Here is a 7,049-nt window from a genome sequence, read left to right as displayed (position 1 = left end):
CCCGGGCAACCGGCGGCCGCCCTCCCCCGCTCCTTCCCTCCTTCTTTCCCTCTCTCCTCCCTTCCCTCCGTATCAGGGTCCCAGCGACAGCCGCGGGGACAGGATCGTGCGCAGGGACCGGCTGGCACCCGGCATGGTGCTGGGCTGCCACGGATTCAGGTGAGGGGCAGGTGAAAAGGGCTGAGGGGCCATTACAATTGTTAGTGTAATAAATATTTATTACAGCCCTTCTGGACTTGCTAGACGTTGTCCTGCCAGCGTCCCCTCATTTCAGTGCATTAAACTCCTGTTTGCGGCATGACGGCAACTGTGCCACCCTCTCTATAGCTCTACGGTGCTGTCATGCCTCTGCATTTCCTGTACCCACTTTTCTGTGATTGTCGCCTGGTTTTAGTCTCGTCCTCCACCACTGGTTTGAATCCCTCCATTATTTTTGTCCCTCACCCCCACAGAGCTTGATTGTACAGAGCTTGATTGTGCTACATTTCTCCTCCAATCACCCATGAGCCTGTTTCCACTCTGGTCTGTCACAAAGTCTGAGAGACACAGAACAGGTCAGGTTGGAAGGGACCACAGTGGGGTCATCCCTGAGCGCGTGGCACAGGATTGAGTCCAGATGGTTCTGGAATATCTCCAGTGAGGGAGACTCCACGCCCTCTGTGGGCAGCCTGTTCCAGTGCTCTCTCACTGCGCAGCGGAGAAGTTCTTCCTCAGTTCAGCTGGAACTTTCTGTGTGTCAGTTTCTGCCCGTTGCCTCGTGTCCCATTGCTCAGCACCACGAAGGAGGTTGCAGGTTACTTGCCCACTCATCTGCTCATTCACTCCCATGTCCTTTCCCAAGTTCCTAGCGGATTCTGCTACTCCATGTGACAGCAGGCCAACTGTCCTGCACGAGATATCTATAGAGCAAGAATAACATAGTTCAATACTGAGTTACGTGGGCTGTATATGATTTTAATTAAGAGATTTGCACAAGGGAAATCAGAAGGGCTTAGCTGGCTGGAAATAAAAGGTCTGTGCTGAAGGATTTCTGCAGAAGTATTACTTGCGAGACAGAAGAAATACTTGGAGATTTTGAGCATTGAGACAGGCAATGTTATGGGATAAATAAGGTGAAATGAAAGGACAAATGTGATTAGTGGAAGGCAAAAAATAGAAATACCAATATAGAAAATGAAAGTGTTTAACACTAATGTTGAATCAAAAGTATTGACACATGGGGAAAACAGTGAGCCTATGAAAAATGTTATGGGGATTTTGAAAAAAGTGATCTATCAAGAAGTCAGTCCATTTCCATAATTTTTGTGTTTTTACTAAAAAGAATAGCAAGAGGTTAATGGTGGCATTTAAAAAAAAAAAAAAACAACAAACAAACCAAACCAGAATTAAACTCCATAATTTGTGCTTTTGGTTTGGAAAAACAAAAAGGATGAGGTCAATAGTAGAGATTTAACCTCCACAGGGAAAAGACAGATTTTGTTAAGAAATAAATTGTAGATTCTATGAGACATTAACACATCATAACCAAAGCCACATTTTAGAAACCTCTCTAGTGACATCCTGGGGGATTTTAAGAGAAACAGAGGAACTAGAGAAGGAAACAAAGGTTGGCAGGATGAAAGCTAAGAGGAGAAATATGCTCTTTCCAAACAGGAACTTTTTTTCCCCAAAAGTACTATTTCTTTTTGCAGAACTAAAATATTGTCTTATTAATGTCTTTACTGGTTTTAAAGTTCTTGTACAAAATAGCTACAAAAGCATGACACCTTAAAATGCCAAAAGTATTAGCTAGAAGATCTCTGCTAGTTAGATACTGAGGAAACAAAATCACTGGTTGAGATGAGAGAGATTAGAGCAACAGGTTTTCTAGCCAGCTTTTAGCTAAGACTTAATAAACAAAAGAGGGGTAATTTATTATATCATAAATTATTAAATATGTTAACAAACACAGCAAACAAGGTTCTTCTTGTTTAAAACCCCCTGGGATTAATAACATATGTACATTTTAGGATTGCAGATTTGCACAATATTTCTAAGATCCACAGCATGATTTATTTAATATGATTTATTTTTGGAAATATTATATCAATTGGATTTAGAATTCAACTACCTATATTTGAAACAATATTATAAGATCAGTATATTTGGATATGTATTTCTTAGTCAACTTTGAAGCATTTCTCCAGAGATGTAGAAAACAAAATTAGAAAAAATAAGAGATTTCGTTACATTCTTGATCCCTTACTCCATTAAGGTTTTATCACTTTAAAGTTGACCTAATGTGACCTTAACAGTTGTGGTTAATTCTCTAATACATAGTTGGTAACTGGGTAGAGAATAGGCTTATATTAGAGACCCCAACCAATAGGAAGATACATACGGAGATAGGAAAATTTATCTCAGTATTTATTTGGAGGGAAAAAAAAAAAGGCACTTGAAAGCATAGCATTGGTAAATGGTATTAGATTTAGCCAACAATATTTGTTAGCAAATTCCCATTTTCCGTTTAATCATTTTTAAGGGTTGACTCAAACATAGTGACTGTAAAATGAAAATGTTTTTGTCATTTTGAGGTGAAGTGTACAGCAGGTTAGAGACAGGTTTTGACCAGAGTGATATTTGTGATCATAACGAGCTGTACTTGGGACCTCTTTCTAGGGACCTCGTGATTACAGTAGTGATTAGAGTAGTACATCATAGAGTAGTACATCATCATTCCGTATTTTTCAAGTGTTTCAATTTTTATTTTCTGAGGATTATAAGATCCCAGAATTAAATTACTCCAACAGAAACGTTAGATTCAAAATGAAGTTGTTCACTATGTTGCCTTTGTTTTTCTTCCAGCAAAGGAGGAGATAGGATAGAGAACAGAAGAAAAGTAAAGCTGCTGGGAGTGGTTTGGGACAGAAGGGTGTGTGTAGCTGCTGGGATGTTAGAATAGTTTACTGCAGAGGACTGCTGAGGATCAATATACAGTGTTTACTTTTGATTAAACCACAGCACATGCATTATTTAGTTGTTACCCATGGCCCTCTTCCTTCCACAGGCACACTTTTTGTGATCTCTCTTTCCTCCTTCAACAAAAATACAAAGGCATGAAATTTTTATATGAGCCTATTATCTTCATGCTTTTAGACACAATTTTTCTTCATAATATCTTCTTATTGGCTTAGAGATTCATTACACAGAATTTTCCTTTCTTTTCATAAAAGTTGTGATACTTAGTAGAGACCTAGAAAACTATCAATGGGGAGGGACAATGACAGGATTTCACTGTATATCACCTTACTTGTCAGAAACAGAGGAACAGTAGTGGTTTGGCACAGTGTTTTCTTCCATAAAAATCGTTGCAAATGTATCAGGCCAAAGAGATAACAGCTGATACCCTGGCGCAAGCTCTTTGTTTTTGTGGGTTTTTTTATTTTAAGGCCCGTTGTAAACAAATAAATAGCACATATAGATGCTACAAATGCATACTATTTTTAGACCACGAATCACATTAAGGGCTATATATTGTCTTTGGTATGTGGTAGAGCTAAATTTGATTAACCTTCTGTTACTACAGGCCTCTCTCATTTGTACAACTGTTGATTCCACTTCTAGAAGAAAAAGTCTTTCATAGGACTTGCTGCTGCCTGCTGTACCTCCATCCTAGGGAAGAGGGATGCTTCACTGAGGCAGTATGATTCAAAATGTTCCATGCTTCCTTGTCAGCGAGTTCGTTTGCCCAGGACCGTTTTTACTGCTTAGATTACCCTGCTCCGGGCCAGGCAGCCCCAGAAGGACTGTTTCCCACACCATATTTCCTCTCTCAGGCCCGAGCACTGGTGCTTCCCTCAGTGAGCAGCCCTGTTTCCAGGCACGGGGCTCCAGAGCAGAGCGCTGAGCCCTCGCAGGGGTGTGTGTTGCCACGGGGCTGCTCCATTGCATCGCTGCCACGTCTCTGGTCGGCGTGACGTGAGCTGCTCTTCACAGCATCCTCCTCCAAGAAGGGCATGCACAGGGAGCTTCACACTGCACAAACCCCACAGCCTGTGCAGGCTCAGCCCAGCCACAAGGAAGGAAACCAGAGACAGGCTGACTGCAGCGCTCGCACATGAAGGCAAATAATGTCAAGCTAGCAGGCAGTTGTTTGTTTACTTATTTATTCTGAGTGTGCAACAGAGGATGTCAAATCCAAAGCATATCACTGTAACCTAAGCAACTGTAACCATTACAGCCACTTTACCCTTGAATAGTTTCCCTTCCTTAAATTTCTCCTTCATTTTTCTAGTTCCAATTTCCGGGAGGGGAGAGAGGGAAGAGCAGAATTTTGGAATGAATTGTAAGTGGAATTTAATACTTAGCAGATTTCTGGAAACCTGGATGGGTTTTGGTTGGTTTGGTTTGGTTTGCGGTTGGTTTTTTGTTTGTTTGTTTGTTTTGCTTTTTGATTTTTTTTTCTTGTTAGCTTTAAATACTTATCTTGGTTTTTACTTTAAAAGATAAAATTGCTATTTCATATTTCTGTTGTGTGGAGTGTATAATAGCTAATCTCGAATTCACCTAAAAATCAGACTGAAATACATTATTATTGTGCAATCATAGGGGAAAAAACCCAAAAACTTGTGTACAGTATTTTCAAACATTAGTGGAATGGTAGGATCTAGACAATATATAGCTATTAAATCAATAATCCAGATGTCGAGGGAATTCCCCAGACAGCTGTTGGATATTTCCCCCTAATCAGTAATAATAATCCAATGGTGTTTGAAATGGCGTGATTATATATTGGAACATATTTTTGTGCTGATATTTTCTCATGCGTCTCTAATGGCTCCCTAAAATATGAAGAAGACCAAGTATTATTCATAGGCATGGATCTCCTGTAAAAAAGCTGCTGTTTGAATACATGAAGTCCGTGCAAGTTTTTTAGCCCTTACTTACAGACACTAAGCTGGTTTAGCACCACTATACCCTGGTATCTTTTGTTTCCTGGCAGGATAACCCTGATGGATGTCAGTGGTGTATGCCAAGTTTTGTGTGGCAGAAGTCAGGGAGGTATGTGGGAACCAGGTACACAGATTTTGAGGGACAACAGAGCTGGGGGATGGGCAGGCTGACCTATTAAGTCTCTTCCATCTCCAGTGTCTCCAGTTTTGCTTTCATATCGATTTCAGTGCCATGGAAATGTTTGGGTTTTTTTTTTCTATTTCTAGTACTTGTGTAGACATATACAATACCTAGTTTCTAGGCTGGTCTAATGTTTTGGTTTTTTTTTTATGTAACTATAACCAGCATACTTGTGCTATCCAGATTCCTATTTAAAAATATAAACATTTTTCTTTGTTCTTCTCTGCTTCACTGCACTATGGGGGCTTACTTATTTCAGTGTCATCCTTCCTAACCTAATCCAAACAATAACCTTGGCTCAACAATTTAAACATATTGAATCCCCAACCAGAGTAGTTTTCCCTAGTAATACTCTGATTACAGCAGCTTTTATGTCTGAACAGGAAAGGACCTTAAACACTAAATCTCATCAGTACTGTAAAAAATAAGTGGTGAGCATCAGTCACATTTTCTTGAAATACCACAAGTCTTTTTTGAGGCCTAATCCTTTAATCTCTGGATTTTGGGCACTTCTGTTCTGATTACTAGGGATCAAAAGGTTTGGCAAATACTCTTCAGACCACTCTTCAAAGTGGCCACTGTAATATTATCAGGTTGTTGTGACAATTGTATGATTTTTTTGTTGTTGTGGTAGCTGGTATTTTTGGAAAAAAAAAAAGTTAGTTTATCAATGCGATGGTCTGCCACGTGGAAAATTTTTAAAAAAGCAGATGGTCCTCCAGTATAGAGGTTCAGAGGATTTGAGAACATGGCAATGTCAAAGTAAAGGAGAAATACCTTTCACTGATGATGGAAATTCCTCCTACTGTGTAAGAGGCAACCTTTCTAATGGAGGGTACCCTTAGAGGGCTGCTGCAACATATGCTAAGGCTTTTCCAAGCTTGTTCCCAAAGCTACAGAGTGACCTTTCATTTCACTGCAAATGGAAATCTTATGCCATTTCCTGCCTGAAACACTGTCATGTGTGAAGTTACATAGAAAAAAGGAAAGAATTTTGTATGTCACTCATGGACCAAAATCTACTTCTTAGACCCTCCTACCAGATAGTTTTGTTAGATGTTCATTGGTCTGCTCTGGAAGTATACAGTTTTTCCCTAAATGAGATCATTTCCTCATCCTGTTTTAAACAAAGGCAACATGAGTTGAAGCAGATCAGTGACTCCTCCACAAATTTAATTTTACTTATTGCAAACTAGAAACAAAATTAAACTGAATTTTTCCCACTATATTTGATCACTGAAATTCCAAAAGACTGTCACTTTACATCTTAGATCTCTGTCTAAGGAAGACAACCCCTCCTGACTTAAAGAGAGCTACCAAGGTGCTTTTAAGAAATCACTGATTTTCAACAGAGAGGCTTTCAATTAACAGGGTAGATTTGGAAAAAGAAACAATCTTGTCACCTAGATGCAGGGCCCTGCAGTTATAACAGTAGCAAGTGCAAATCTCTCCATGCTATTCCTGTTCATTACAGCGTTCATTGCTGGGCTGCATTTATTGTTTCTGTCCCTGCTGTTGTCAGTAAGAAACCCAACTGAGTATTTAGAACCAAAACCCCAGAGACTGAAAGAGCCAAATACTCTTGTGCTCATTATGAATATTTTATCTGCATAGGTGTGTCATCACCTGCATCCAGTTCCTCTCCACTTGGAAGATTATGTTCTGCTACACAGCGTAAATTCATTTGGAAAAAGCATTTTGTACTGTTGCTTTCATGGGATTTGCCATGTTATATATTTGAGTATGTATATCAAGGGTGAATGCAGGTGAGGGCTTTCAAAGTTACTTTGCTGTGTTGACAACACCACAACAGATCTGGCCTTTACTATCAAATTGCATGTTTTTATTAATTTTTCATTCAGTGAAATATTCTGAAATATTCAGTGACTATAGTGGGCTATGGCCAAGCAAATTAATATTATGTATCAAGTACAAAC

The sequence above is a fragment of the Corvus kubaryi genome, unplaced genomic scaffold (assembly GCF_017639235.1).
Source record: "Corvus kubaryi isolate FWS band 111438036 unplaced genomic scaffold, C.kubaryi_AGA036_p1.0 37394, whole genome shotgun sequence".
In the NCBI taxonomy this organism is placed as follows: domain Eukaryota; kingdom Metazoa; phylum Chordata; class Aves; order Passeriformes; family Corvidae; genus Corvus; species Corvus kubaryi.
Note: the sequence above shows the minus strand (reverse complement) of the source record.